The sequence below is a fragment of the Mastigoproctus giganteus genome, chromosome 5 (assembly GCF_048544385.1).
Source record: "Mastigoproctus giganteus isolate SK-2022 chromosome 5, ASM4854438v1, whole genome shotgun sequence".
NCBI classification, from domain to species: domain Eukaryota; kingdom Metazoa; phylum Arthropoda; class Arachnida; order Uropygi; family Thelyphonidae; genus Mastigoproctus; species Mastigoproctus giganteus.
Window position 1 is genome coordinate 63,582,089 of NC_143579.1, and position 16,391 is coordinate 63,598,479.

General features: G+C 36.9%; 1 protein-coding gene across 1 annotated transcript in view; it reads right to left on the reverse strand.

Annotated features, from left to right (window-relative positions):
* Window positions 1–16,391, reverse strand: part of LOC150085454 (uncharacterized) — an 860,907-nt gene that overhangs the window by 629,066 nt on the left and 215,450 nt on the right. Inside the window, exon 2 of the mRNA XM_090374571.1 lies at window positions 4,594–4,744. The gene's annotated coding sequence lies outside the window, so the exon portion shown is untranslated. The remainder of the gene's footprint in view (window positions 1–4,593; window positions 4,745–16,391) is intronic.

The following is a 16,391-nucleotide window of genomic DNA, read 5'->3' on the forward strand; positions in this document are numbered from 1 at the left end:
ACAGCCTTTAGTTGAGGTCTGCCATCTTTCTTGCCAGGTGTCTGTTAGATGTTCATTAAGTCTCTTCTTTTCAGCATTTCTATTATTTGCTGGGTCAGTGGTGAAACCTGCGCAGGTAACTGCTCTTCCTTTGGCTATTTGATAGAGCAACCCATGACGAACAATCTCCAGGTCCAGTGGAAGAGATCCAGTAAGAACCTGGAGTGCATGGGTACTGACAGTGCGACAGGCACGCGAGGACAGAAGGAGAAGAGAGCGCTGGATAGTTCCTAGGCGCGATCTGTTTACTACTGTATTGGCCTTCTTGTACCAGACTCCAGAGGCATAGGTGATAACCGGGATGAAAACTGCCTTATAGAAGAGGGACAGCGTTCTCTTCTTTAAGCCCCAGTCCTTCCGGGCAACTCTTGAGACTTGGGCAGCATACTTCCTGATCTTAATCCTGAGTTGATCTAGATGAGGAGTGAAGGAAAGGTTTTTGTCTAAGATCAAACCTAGATATTTAAGCTCTGTTTTTAGTTTTACTGTAACACCATTAACCTTGATTTGGGGTGGTCTTCTCAAATCAAGGGTACCTTTTAGTAGTATGTGTATAGTATGAAATAATACAGCGTAGTAATGAAATAATGAAAATAAGCGAATATAAAACATACTATCAGGTTTTACCGCCGATTGTAAACTTGTACGTAATTAAAATTGCACATATGAAACCAAACTTGGTGTCATTAGAAAAAAGTGTAAAGTTGGGGTTTTGAGGGGCCCTTCAGAAGTCAAGGCCTAGGGCGCGCGCCCGGTGCGCCCGCCGTTAAATCCGCCTCTGGATATTGTGTATTTAACTTCCTTCAACCATGTTTCTCACATTCCACGTTGCAATTCTCATAGCTAAATGGGAGACTCTTTGCACCCTCTGATCATCTAACAGCTGACGGTAACTAAAGGCCATATTGTTTATATTCACAGCCGACGTGATTATACGATTAAATCCATTGGGGATGGTAAATAAGATTATTGAGAGGGAAAAACCCTAACAAATCTAATTTGAATATGTTTAAATCTGTTGCAGAGATTAAAATGTAAGGGTAATCAATTCAGATTACGATTGTCATAATTATAATTATTTATTTCGTGGATACCTATGGTTTGGTTGGTTGTTTTATTTTAGACGCATCAGCAACTTAAGCCATATTGCGCCGTATATAACACGTCTGTACCTTGGGTGTGGCCTGTGGACGATTTGCTAGATGAAAAACCATGCTATCCTCACCTGAGACCGACTAACACGACAGCTACGTTCTGAAAAAGACCCATAAAAATTCTTCGCATCATTGACAGGATTCGAACTAAGATACCTATGGTTTATATACTCACACCCATCGCGGTTTAATACTCGGGATATACACTGCAGAAATCAAGTTCTTCGCTCTTTCAGGTCAGTAATAGCGGTTTCCTAGCTTCCATATAACCTTGGTTCCGTCCATCAAATAAACAAGCTTAAATTTCAAGATAACGGGTCCTATCCCCCAGCGGGTATGGCTCAAATTACTACATTAGAAGAGTCGATAGTACGAAACTATTATCCAGAATATCTGTTACGGTGGTGTGTGTGTGTGTGTTTTTTTTTTTTTTTTGTAACAGACTGTTCAGAAAGGGGGGGGGCACAGTTTCAAATAAATTGCTGATATTAATCACGAAGTCAAGGCTTAGTACAAAAATACACGGTGTTAGGTACTTGTCCACATCGCATCACACTACCAATGAACATGACGTTAACTTTTAAATACTCTACTTGATAAATTGCAAAGTAGACGGTTAACTGCGGATTGGCAACTACAGCGACCGTTACAAAACACGGTCGCTGAGGTAAAAACATTTTCAGACGGAGAGGTTTTACCGCTAGGCAATGGAAGTATAGGTGAGTTTTGACATTGACCTGCTTTCTTACTTCTTGGTGGGGCACCTTACTTTCTATCTTATTTGTTTACCCAACTGATCAGATCCACTAACTAGCAGAGAAAATGAAGAACACAGAACTGAAGTTCTACGACAAATAACTGAATGGAGATAAGAAATTGATCTCCAATTCAATTTATCAAAAATCAACTGTTTGGTTTTCTTTAAACCTTTTACTCTACAAATGCACTTCTCAGAAGATTCCCAAATGTAAAGATGGCAATAAATCTGCACAGGCCGACAATGGCATCAATCTGCCTAGGAATTGTTCCAAACAACAAGCTTACCTGGAATTGACATATTTGTGCACTAAAAAAAAAAAGGTAAATAAATAAAGTCATTCAATGTTTACAAAACTGGCTCTTATGGCAAAAATGTCTCCTCTCTAAGAAAGAATTATTTATGAAGGAATTATTTATTTACTAAATATTTATAAGGGATTGATATTATATTTCTGGATAACCTACGCTGCGTCTTCGGCTAATCCCCTATCTTCAACAGCTGAGAACTATTGGACAGTTTATACGGACGCACTTTTGTATTTAAGTGGTCTATCTCCGATTGATTTCATCATAAAAGAAAGAATATTGAAAAAAAAAGTTATTTCCAGTCCAATACTACTACATAGGTCAGCGGTTCCCAACCAGTTATTTGACAAGAATATTATCGTTAACAGTATTTATCGATCACACAGAATCAAACCATGGTCAACTCAAAAACGCGTGTGCTATTATACTTCCCCTTCCACAATCGACTACGTAAAGCCTACTGTACCACTTTACAAGGGAAAGGTAGCAACAGCAGAAATCAATATTCCGAATGTAGAAATTGACTCTGGTAAAGATTTTATTGTGTTACAAAAACCATGCTACAGACTTGGACAAATGTGACACTAGAGAACAATGATTCGCCGATGAAGCAAAAATGAAAAAAAGGTATTGTAGCAACGAGTTTATCATATAGAAATTCTTACAGAATAATGCATAAGAAAATTAAATTAAATATTAAGAGAACCAAATTTCAAGAAAAGCGACCAAAGAGGATGGGTATTTTTCAGTAAAATGTCCAGAAGATACTGGTAGCTAGAGCATCATTCATATTCTTAAAAAGCCTGCTTGTTCCAAAGAAATAAGATAAATTCAACTCAGAACGAGAATGTAGGAATAGTAAGCAAGCTAAGTTTAAAATCAGAGGAAAACTGCAATTTCCCATCTAATTGAGAATAAATATAATCACTTCGTTAAGTGCTTCAAACTTTATAATGCAAAATAATGTGACCTATTTGTTCAGACAAAAAAAAAAAAAAAAGACCTGGTAGAATTATTATGAAACGTTTAGGAAATCAAGCAGAAATTTGATCATGTAGCTCACCCCCCCCCCCCTCCCCAACAAGATCTATCGAGCCAGTGGAGGTTCCTCGTGTATAATCTTCCCGCTGGCTTATCCAACTGACTCTAAACGACAGCTAAAAATCCATGTTAAAGGGATCCTTTAATATATATACATATGTAGTATTTATTATTGATATTTAAATATCTAGGCTTTATGGATAATAATACTATTCCTCCCTCTTCTTCAATGTGAGAACAACGAAATAATACTGGAGCACCAGTATTATCTCTAATACTATATTTTTACTGATTATAACAGCTTTGAAACATATCTGAATCTAAATCAAAGTCTTAAACAATAATAATCCCCTAGAATAGACTTTAAGAATATAAGGCATCATTGTACTTTGTTTCTCCTTTTTGAATTAAGTAAGGAGCAATATTATAAAACTAAATTTATTTCCACTTTTTTTCCCATTTTTAGAAATGAACGAAACTTTAGAGATCTACTATTCCTCCAATTTCAATTATTTCATTAATGCCCTTGTGTGGGAATGATGGAGTCCATTTAGCCGGCCGAAACTGAAAAACACAACATGACTATGACGGCTAATGGCCTTAGTTTCATCTGCGCACATCTGGTGAATCAAGTAAGCAAACATCCAATAACATAATGCCATTTCAGAGCTCAACTTCGCTGGTCAGAAAATGGATTTTTATTTTATTTTATTATTTTTTTTTAAACACGTGAACTCTATATATAAACCCATCGCAAAGTAGCGCATAAATAATGATAAACAATCTAAAGGATATCATATGAATCTGGTTTGTGGAAGTTTACTGTGTGCTTTGATAGGTTTTTTTTCACAACAAATTATAATAATCAATAAGATTTAAAAAAAAAAGCTAATAAGTAAAATAATCAAAAGCTTATGTTAATAATTTAAATTGTTACTTTTCTAAGTAACTTTCTTTTAGAGCAAAGGAAAAGCCACCAAAAAGATATGTCATTTACTAGAATCAGTTGTACACAGAGAGTTCACTAACGAGTAGCAAGCTGACAACAATCAGCTTGTAATCTCCAAGGCGACTGACCCTTCCAAAGATAGAGTATTCGGTGTTTGGCGTCATGTTTCATATAAAATCCGACATCAACCTATACATCAGTCAAGGCATTAAGTTACGGGACATTCCTTTTATCTGTGGTTCACCGACTGATTACCATCCCAGCTTGCTCCCTCATGCTTCAAGTTGATCTACGACCAGCATCTCTTGTGCTGACCTTAGACGTGGTTACACGTTACTTTCTTACCTGTTTTCGGATGCGTTGACCCGGACGCTAGTCGAACGCTTTCTCCTAAAGTTGCATTGGAAGCCGGCAATCTTTTCCCTAAGCGTGAATTCTAATTAGCTGTCCACAAAATGTCGCTCTTCTTGATATTAAATACACTACAGTTAAGAACCTAGAAAGATTAACAGCATTTCATTAACACTATATATAAGACTTGTTAATAACTAGTAAAAGAAAAAAATAATCAATTACGAAGAAACACACAATCACTGCACAATTAAAAATGTAATTAAAATTTGTCATTTATGAATTTTATTAGATTAAAAAGTACGCTCATGTAATGGATCAAAAAAAAATAATAATAATAATAGTTTTTAGCAATCCTTTTCCTAGTCAATAGTATTGACTTTCCAATGTCGAAATATTGCTCGTGGTTTTACTTAGAGGGCAGAATTAAGTAAGCGATTTGGAATAATAAAGTAAAATATCTGAAGGATCCACCTTCACATTAATTTTCAATTTAGTTTCTGAATTTAGCGTATAATTATAAATTGTCCAACTATAGACTTAATAATTTACTTCGATATTACAAGAAAATTTTAAAAACGTACATGCTAAATAATTCCCGAAATCCTAGGTAAAAATGGAGTGCTCATCTATGATGTGGGTAAGGAAGGGGTAATGCACGCCCCTAGGAACATAAAAATGGAATTGTTGAAGAAACATTTAACCAAAGTCGTGTACCGTACTTTTTCATATTGTAGCTCTTGGTGAGGTGCATACGGTTATGTATACTTGGATTACTGTAATTATACTGTAATTCTACTTTAATTTCTACATAATCAGCGAATGCGAAATTAAAAACATGAGTATCAAGTTCAGCAACGTCTATTCAATATTACTGGGTAATTTAATAACATTATCATCAATCATAATTTTTCTCCGTTTAACTTAAAAATTAAGTACGAACGTTTAGTTTCTTGTCTTTTTTTTTTTTTATTTCTTTTTGATAAAAGAAAAATATATGAAAAGTAAACATTAAACTTTATTTTTAACGTATATTTACACTCGTAATTGGATATCAATTATGGAAAAAGGTTTCGACTACATGAAAAAATGCTTAGCAACAAAAAGGTGAATATATTTCAGCATGGAAAAGCAGAGAACATGGCAGTGTTTCAATGGAAAAAGATATGGAAAAGTAAAGGACAAGATTTTTTCATTTTCTCAGAAGTGCGCTGCTTTGGCAGCCTGCCGACTGACCTGACACACGCAATACAATACTGCGGGCGGCGAGCTGTGCAGTGGAAATATAGTATTTTCTGGACTGAAAAACCTGACTTACATTCCATAAAAAAAATAATAAACAAAAATTAAAAAGAAGAAATCCACAACTGAAAAAAGTATGCGCACGGCAGCAATGAAAAATGCAGTCAGAATATAAGTAACAGTGAAATAATATGTGAAGATTCAAGACAAAGACAAAATTCGCAAATATTCCAGCAAAGCCAGTGTTAGAGTTATTAGTATTCAAAAATTTTCTTCGTTGCACTGGAGAATTAACTAGAAATCCGCATTGAAGGAATTGGTGGTGGATATTCGAGAAACTGATGCTGTGTGTGTGTAGGATAGGGTTTCTCAAACTGGAAAGTAGAATGTAGCGTGTTATCGTCAGAACAACTGTGAATAAGATTTCTAGTCAGTGGAAAAACGTCATTAATAAAGAAAAGGAAAAAAAGAGTGGGAGAAAGAATTGAACCTTAAGGAATACGAGCATTAGCTGAAAAGATGGAAGATAGAGAACCATCTACCATCACCTAAAATAAGGGGATGGAAAGTAAACTGGCTATCCAACCAGCAATCCATAAAATGGGAGCCTGTTTACAATACTTTTATACAAAACATGATTAAAGCCTTAAAAATGCCAACAGGAACTGCGTGTGTTTCAAACTTTTTATCAAATTTTTCCTGAGATGAATAACGTAAGGTATCACACCAGTAGATCGATATTAACGGAATTCATATTATCTTCCTAGCCGGAAACCGAAGAACATCAGTGATCATATGGAATGTTTCAATACAGTGGTAAAACTTTCTCCTTGACGGATTTATTTATGTTTTTTGGGAAGATTCGAGCTAATTGTAATAGGACGATAACTAAAGAAAGTAATTTGTCATCATTTTGGAAACTAGCTGGTATAAGCTAATTTCCATGCATAAGGAAAAATTCCACCTAGGAATACCCAGTGAAATTGACTTTTTGCCTTTTTTTTTCCTTCTGTTAACCTGCGGAAAATATTCTTCTGATTTTCACCTATCATTTAATTTTGTTAATTGGCAAGGTAATAAAGTGTAACTCTGTGCTTTCTATCTTTACTTTTATAACGTGTGGATAATATTCCTCCTATTTTCTTATTAGAATCGCCGTTAATAGAATTAAAATTCAATTCGTAAACGTGATCACAATGACAGGCGCTTACTACACATCGTATAGTAAACGGTATTTTGTTATGGAGGGCCCATCATAAAGTCATTTGCTCGTACAGCTTCCCAGAAATGTTAGAAGTGAATTTGGAAGGAGGATTCATGAAAGTTGATACTGCAAATGAAAACGATGAAGAGTCTTCGAAGCTCAGTCATAAACGAAAAGTGAAGAAGCTAAAACCGACTGGCAGAAGTACTCCATCAAATCGTTCAACACGTAATAAACAGCCGAAGCAGCAACAGGATTTTAAGAAACACCGAAGCATCCAGGCACAGTTTAAACATACATTCCTGGATAATGATTTCGGTTTAGTCTGTTCCGTGTGTGACCGGCTTTGGTTCAAGAACTAGGTGAAGATTGTAGCAGCTCTCGAGATCACGCTCTTCTTCAAACAGCATTTCCAAATGGGGTTGTATACGAAATGGCAGTCCAAATGTCGGCCTGTAACAGCTGTCGTGGCTCTCTCAAGAACAAAGTGATTCCGGCTCTATCGAAGTCAAATGGTTTTAAATATCATCCGATGCCACAGCACTTGCAGAACTAGATTTGGTAACGGAACGTCTCATATCTCCGAAACTCCCATTCGTGCAGATTCGTTGCCTGCGGCATTCATACGGTCAACACAGGATCCTCGGTCAAGTGATAAATATTCGCCTAAAGAAGTTTCACTTAACTTCCACTAGGCGTGCTCGGCGCATGCACAATTATTTTTCTCATAAACAAACCTTTAATACACACGGTCGAGGTGAGCGGCCCTCTAGGCAGAGCAGTGCCGAGGGTGAGGCGAACGAGGCTCTTGCCTCAGATTAAAAGCTGAAAGGAGCGCCAAAAGAAAGATTAAATAATTGCCAACGTTGCCATGATTAACAGTAGGGCATATATTTTATTCTTGCCTCAGGTACTAAAATTGTTCGGCCCTGCCTCTAGGCACCTGAGATCACAACTTGGTGCTGTTTTCTTCTCCAATAGAGCCCATCTCTCGTGGATATTCTCAACATCGTGTTCTTTGACATTACAAGAAAGCAAAACGGGATGATCCTTTCTTCTTTTCCTTGGTCGAATTACTGTTTCAAATCTTCTGATATCAACTTTTGCTCAGATCGTATCAGTGAAATTATTCTTGTGGGGATGAAATCCTTTATTCCACACTCCACCTTAAAATCTCGTCCTTTATCTAAACTTTGGTTTTCAAATAAATGTCCTAAGGTTCATCGAGATAAGAATGTTGCATATCGCAATTGGCTTGTTTACAAATCAGAGAACAGAACTGTACCCATTTGTCAGGGCTCCAAGTCACATGTACATGAAACCAGTTTCGACGAGCTCTGCAGTGGTTCGGGGTTAATGGGATTTTTATTTTTGTATTTTGTTGCGGCCTCCAGGGTTCCCCCTATACGCCAAAGGGGTTAATGGGATGTGGACATGTGTTTATGTAAGGGGCGGCTCCTATAATGTCAGTTCAACTCCTCCTCGTATCTCTGTGAAGAACAGTATCACTACAAATAGGCCAGATATGTGAATGACTTAGGTTTGTGTGTATATGTGTGTGTTCTGTTGTAATGTTCTGGCCGCTTGGCTACCGGAAGCATCAGTTACCTGGACAGATGATTTTGGGTATTCGTCCACACCACGGGAAGGTGGACCAGTTCCAGTAGATGGGAGACCTATGGTCTCAAGAGTATGAGACAAAAAAAAAAAAAAAAAAAAAAAACAAACCCGAAAGGAAGAGAAAGGAAAAAAAAAAAAAAATAATAATAAATAATAATAATAAAAACCGAAAGGAAGAGAAAAAAAACTGAAAGGAGAAAAAAAACTGAAAGGGGAAAAAAAACGAGAGAGAGATAAAGAATAAAAGAGTAGATCTTCAGTTGTGCAACCATTAAGAGCGTCAGCATCAAAACACATCGATACCTCCAGCCAGATGGATTTTATCAACCTCGTATGACTGGAATCATGCTTTTGCTTAGTTCAAACACTTCTTTAGCAAATACCTGGAGCATTTTTTTTTTCTTTTTTTTTTTTTGATTTGCTAGTTGTTGGCGCATCGGCTTCTGTGGCCATATTGCACCTCCCAAGGTTTTTTTGCAGTACTTTGATCCAAGCCCGAGGCGGGAATCGAACCCGCGACCTTTGGGTTGCCGGGCAGGTACTTTTACCCACTCGGCTAGCCCGGTCGGCTTACCTGGAGCATCTGAAATATACTACGGTCTCTTAAAAATACAGCTTCTTCTCCTGGAGCTATATTCTCAAGAATTTCACGTATCGCTGTCTGGCATTGTCATATCTTCGGCAATCATATAGTATGTGCTGCCAGCATTCCAATGGCCCCGCAAAAACAAAGGTCCGTGTTACTTAACCCTAATGCATATAATTTCTCATTCATTGACCTGTGTCCTGTTAACAAAAATGACGACTGTAAAGTAGGTGTAAACCAAATGCGAACTTTTTTTATCATTGAGAAAAGTCACGTTCGGGATAAAAAAGTTGGTCACCCTTCCAGTAGGTATGGTATCCCATCTTGTCTGCCATTAATTGATTACTTCATTCATACATCTTTTCTTTTCGCCTCTACAGTCAGAGCGAATATTGATCTCTATACCAAGAAATTCTGTAGGAATTTCCCTCTTAATAAGGTAGCAAACACCACCATACAACAAATGTAGATCCAAGGGTAGCGCTCCGGCCAACACCTGCAGCGCGGCATTGGACACCGTTCTACACACACTTAGAATACCAAGAAGCATTATGCGCTGTACAGAATTTAGTTTAGCCCGAAACCTAGCTATTTTAACTCTATGGAACCAGGCTCCTGCAGGGTACGTAGTTATAGGAAGGAATACTGCCTTGTAATAGAGAAACAGTGTTTTATGTAATAGGCTCCAGTCAGACTTTGAAATTCTAATGATAGCACCAGAAAATTTCCTGATTTTATTGCTTAAATATAATAAGTGCTGGTGGAATGATAACTTACTGTCCACAATAATTCCCAGGTATTTGGTATCAAGGACCATAAGTAACTGTACACCATGCAACTTGATCTGAGGAGGTTGATTTATATCCAAAGCTGTTTTAAATAACATAATTTTAGTTTTGTAAGGACTAATAGCAAGCTTATAGCTTTGAGCCCAAGAACTCAAGTCTGTCAGCACACTACTATAGCTCTCTGTTCTACGAGTGAGCGAGATCGTCCTGCAATGGGGTTAATAGGATACAAACCACTGGCTTTCTTGCGTAGATTCCACTTCAATTGAGCCTTCTGAACACAGTCCGGTTGGAAATGTTTTCACCTGTGGGTGGCCACAGCACCCTCAAGAGACAGTTGATGACAGAACATCGCAAGGTTCCGTCTTGCTGTTAGAGCCAGATAGCGGTTTGTTCTGGTTGATGTAGCCCTCGTTCGACCTTGGCCAGCCTTTTTTATAATTGTTCATGTCTCCTCAAACTGCTTCCATAGTGCGAAGACGACACTGTTTGATACATTAAGCCAAGTTGCTACTTCAGCCTGCGACTTCCCGGCTACAAGTCTTCTAACGACTCGTCCTCTCAAAGAATCATCTAAACAGTGGTTCTCAATCTTTTTTTGCTCGTGGTCCACTTCTGAGTTTCATTCACCTCTGAGGCCCACCCCTGATATTGTTTAATTATGATAAATGAAATATTTATAATAAATATGTACTTTATCAACTGTACTTTTTATTTATAATCTGTATTATTCGTTTATAATATAAAGAATATTACTAATAAAGAAGGGGTTTATTAACTACAATCTTTATTTAAAACAGAATTTTGAATCATACAATATTTTGTTTATTCACAATATACAATTATGTTCCTAACAAAAATATTACAATAATGTTATTGTTCCATAGTTTAGTGAGATACTTGGGATCTCACTAATTTTTTTTTTTTTATTATTTTTTTTATATATTAGTAATAATTTTATTTTAAAAGTGAACTTTTCGTAGTCCACTTAAGTTTTCATGGCCCCCAATTTTACGACTTTTACCTGTGGCCCCTCAAGAAATACGGCATGGTCCCAATTGAGAACCACTGATCTAAACCAGCGTTTCTCAAACTGTGTCCCGTGAAAAATCGTAATTAATAATTAAAAAAATAAAAAATAATAAATTTTGCATACTTGTAGCGTACACCACTTTTGTATCATTATAATTTTTTAACTTTTTTTTTTTTTGTTATTAATATACTGGCATAGATTAATAATTAAATAGACTGGGGAACACTTTATTTTGGCAGGCTTTGCATAGAAAAGGAATAGTAATAGAGGCGTGTGATGCAAGAAAGCAAGCGTATATGCTTATGAAGCATCAGCCAAAAAAAAAAAACAAAAAAAAAACCATTCCCTCTAAAAGTTTGTCCAGTTCCTCTTTGAATTTATTTAAGCTATCAACTTCCACAACGACAGAGGGAAGTTTGTTCCAACAATTAACCACCCGCTGGCTAAAGGCAAATTTCCGCACATCTATTCTACAGCTGTCTTTCCTCAATTTAAATTTATGCCCCCTTAGGTTTGTAATCTGAGCAAGCGGAAGAATCCCATCAGAATTCATCGTGCTCAACCCATTCAAAGCCTTATACACCTCAATCAGATCACCTCGCAGGTGCCTAGTCTCCAGCCGCTGCAATTTGCAGAAATTAAGCCTCTCTTGGTAAGAGGACCCCGTAGTTCCCCTCACCAATCTTGTTGCCCTTCTCTGTACAGGCTCAAGCAAATCTGAATCCTTCCTAAAATTAGGCCTCCAGACCTGTACGCAGTATTTAAGGCGTGGCCTGACCATTGCCTTATACAAAGGGATAATCACCTCCTTTTCCCTGCTAGCAAAATTCCTGAATATATCAGGGACAAAACCCCATGACCTGCTCTTGCAGCCTGTCTGCATTGCTCAGAAAACTTCATATCTGACTGCACAATTATTCCTTGATCTTTTTCATTTTCTATCACCCTAAGTGTAGTACCACACAGTTGGTAGATTCCTCTGGGATTACTTCTACCCATATGCAGTACTTTGCATTTGTCAATGATAAACTTCAGTTGCCACTTTTCAGCCCATCTGCCCAAAATTTTCTACATTCTGCTGCAGTAGTACACTGCCATTACTCTCATTAACAACCCTGCCAACCTTTGTATCATCTGCAAACTTCGACACTAAGCCTAATATACCTTCATCAATATCATTGATAAATATAGAAAACAGTGGGCCCAACACCGAACCCTGTGAGACTCCACATTAGTCCATGAAGAGCAGCGCCCATTGATTACCACCCTCTGTCTTCTCCCACTCAACCATCCTTTTATCCATTGTAGCAACTTACCCTTAATACCATTCTACTCTAATTTGTACAGTAGTCTTCAACGTGGTAGATCTCTATTCTATTGGACTGGGGTTCAAGCCCGTGACTACTAAATACGATACACATTTGTATTGACGATTTATTGTAAACTCTACTGACTTGGTTGTCGTGCCGGAGTATAAACAGAAAATTTATTTATTTATTTATTTATAATTGTTGGTAGCAACAATTGTCTAAGATGTGGATGAGTTCCTAGTAGTCTTCAATGCACAACAGTGTCAGAAGCTTTCCTGAAATCCAAGTATATGATATCAAAATTATTTTTTGAAATCATATAGTATGTGTAGAGGTAATGACATCTACGAAAAAGTTGCAATGCAATGATCTAATATGCTATTCGCATGCGATTTAGCCTGGAGTACGCGGGTTGAAGGAGAGGGGGAAGCGGACCGATGTCATAACTAATCTCACTTCCTTGTTTAATTTTTTTTTTTTTTTCTTTTGAAAATCATCAGTATATTTGAAATATTATTGTTAAAATAAATGACCATGGATTTGTGGTCGAAAAAAGAAACTTTAAAACAAAAAGCAAGGACTTCTAGAATTGCAACTGTGATCAATGAAAACCAACACAATATCATCACATTTCAAAGTGAGGATAAACAATCGTAGCCTCTTGTTCCACAAAAATCCGAAGGGAAAAAGGAAAAACAGGAACCAACTAATAAAAGACCGAAACGAAAGTACGATGACAGTTTTTTGAATTTTAGCTTTACATGTATATGGATGATCCTGATGCACAGTGTGTAGTGTGTAATAAAATATTAGCAAATAGTTATTTAGCTCCTTTTAACTTGTGTTTCGTAAATATATTGTGAGATGAAAAGTGTTCCGTGACTAAAAAAGTTTGGGAAACGCTGACTAAACAATGATGACTTGCCATCTTGAGTACAACAGATGTGGCTATCCCACTGAGTAAGTTAAAAACGGGAATAACGTGATGTGGTCTCAACCTGTGTTTTTATAGGCATGAATAATTTTGCATAATGTGCGACTCTGTAAGATGGTAGATCTATTTCTATTGGTTATTCGGAATTTGCATACCGGGGTGCCTATTACAACAAACATTCGCCTTCGGCGACACTGTTTATAACAAAATGTTCATGAAAAACATTTTGTTCTGTTAATTTTGTCGAGCTGTGCCTCTCGTGTTCTTCATTTAAAAAAAAAGAAAAAAGAAGAAGAAACATTCAACCCTGAATGGATTTAACAGTCTTGGCGAACAGTTGCTTTAGATGTGTTTGATGGCTTTAAGAATAAAGAATCCCCATGCCAAGCACTTTGTGTGCGTAGTCATGTTTGTTCTATTTATGAGATGGCAAAGCCGAAATACGAAATAAAAAGCAGAGAAAATCATACAGTTGTGGATAATTCAGCCCTGAGTGAAAATTAAAAGGTCATTTGGAATTCCCAGGTCAACAGGGGGAGGGGAGTCAAGAATTTCGATCAACCAGACAAAATATCCATATATAAGTCCTTTACAAGGATGGGATTAAACAAATAACAAAACCACAATTATTTTATTTGTCTGTCTGCGCTTAAATTCGGCTGGTCAACAACAGGATTTCAAGACATTCCCTTATAGTAGAAAGCAGCATGGTCACTATACGACCATGGAGACCAACAGAAATAATGAAACTAGTTCGCTTCCTAAGACTTAAAGTAAAAATAAAATACAAAAATCATCAATTACTGCAAGTGCAGATAGATGACGATAGATGGCGGTATGTGGTTGATAAGAATTTGTGAAGAAACAGATATAAATGACAACTACTGTATTTGCACAAAAAAACGTACGATTACAATTCTTTTTGATTTAGATAGAAAAAAAAAAAATCAAAGTAACATATTCCGTATCACCATTATAAGTTCGTTAAGAATAAAAGAACTATTATATAGAAAGGGGCTCTTAAACGCGATTTTGTTTTTGTATGATACAAGAAAAAAGAAATAAATAAAATAAATAAATAATCACACAGTAATAATAATTCGCAGCCAATGGCGCAAAACCTGAAATGTCCTGAGCCCGATGCTCAAAAGAATACCCATATACAACTTAACTATTCTGAGGTAGTCTTCTTGATTTTTATTGATATGAAGGAGAGAATGCGATGTTGCGTCTCTGTCTATGTTTTTGTTATAGGAGCTTCTGGCTTAAGGGCTACTTAGGCCATTATAGAATACCTCTCGTCTATAACGATTCCGTGATTATTATCTAATGCTATCTTCGTTGAGGTATGTGCAGTTCTCGTTCTCCCGCAGCCTTGTTCATTGGCTTCAATTAACACAGTTCTTCCTTTAATAACTTAAAACTAAATATGTCATAAATTCCTGGTAACACTGTGTTTAAAGTTTTCTTATGTTAATATAAGAGAGAGAGATTATTTTTTTAATTTTTTTTATTTTGGTAGTTGTTGGCGCATCGGCTTCTGTGGCCATAGTGCACCTCCCAAGGTTTTTGCAGTACTTTGATCCAAGCCCGAGGCGGGATTCGAACCCGCGACCTTTGGGTTGCCAGGCAGGCACTTTACCCACCTGGCTAACCCGGTCGGGGGGAGGGAGAAGAAAGAATAGAATAGAATAGAATGGTGATATCTAGCCCAGATTAAAAGTACTGTATATTAAAAACTAGTAGAAACAAAAGTGTCCCCGAGCAAAATACTAAGTAGCATCTTTTCCGAACGCTTAGACTCCAAATATATAAATAATAAATCAATGAACATATCAATAATAATATAATATAATAAAATGCATACTTTCTTTCACCCCCCCCCCCTTTTTTTTCAGATTATAATCTACATGACAGTTATTGCTAGATTTCTAGGGGAGAAAGTAAAAATTTATTAATTTGGATGAAATCACCAGACATATTTCAAAGGTATAATGCGAGTAGGAATCTACAGACCAGGTGATTGTGACGATTATAACAAAAGCCTCTACATGCAAATGGAATGGGCAAGTAAGCGTCAATGCCTTATTATGGGTGATTTCAATTTGCCTCTAATTGATTGGAGTAAATGGGAAGGAAACTCGACATGGGGAACAAAATTTTTAAATCAACTAGATGATTGTTATTTGTATCAATATGTAAGGAAAAATACTAGAGAAAAGAATATCCTAGACCTTATCATCACACATGAATCAGATGACATAACAGGGCTGACAGTAGAGGAACCAGTAGCAGGAAGTGATCACGGAGTTCTACGGTGGACTATGACGAGAGAGGTAGCAGAAGTAAAAGGCAAACGAATGGGTTTTAATTTCAGAAAAGGAAATTACGATGCCTTAAGGTATTACATGGTCTCTATTAACTGGGTAGATATCGCACAGAGAATGAATACAATTGAACTGTGGTACGGTTTTAAAACATTAATCACAGATGCCTTGAATGCGTATATACTATTAAAAAAATACTCCACGAGGAGAGTTCCAAGTTGGATGAATAGTGAAGTTGCCACATTACTTGAGCAGAAAAAGGTGGCATGGAAAGGTTACAGAGCAATAAAAAGTACTGAAGCCTATAACAGCTACAAGGTGATGTGTAATAGAACCACAGAAAAGGTTCGACAGGCAAAGGCAGTTTATGAGAAATCACTACCAAACAGAGCAAAGAGGGGGGATAAAGAATTCTTCACATATATAAATGCCAAGAAGAGCAGGACAAACCAGATCGGACCTTTACGTAAGGGAAAGGGGATAGTAATAAATACACCAGCTGCCGTTGCAGATGAACTCAACAGTTATTTTGCATCGATATTTACAAATGAAAAGCCTTTTGGGGCAATGGGAAATTGTGGGAGCGAAGTTAAAAAATATGCAATTAATGATATTGAAATTTCGAAAGATTATTTAATGAAAAAACTTGCGAGCCTACAGACCAGTAAGGCTCCTGGAGTTGATGGAATATACCCTATAATCTTAAGGGAGGAGGAAAGTGAGTGCATTGAACCATTGAGGCTAATTA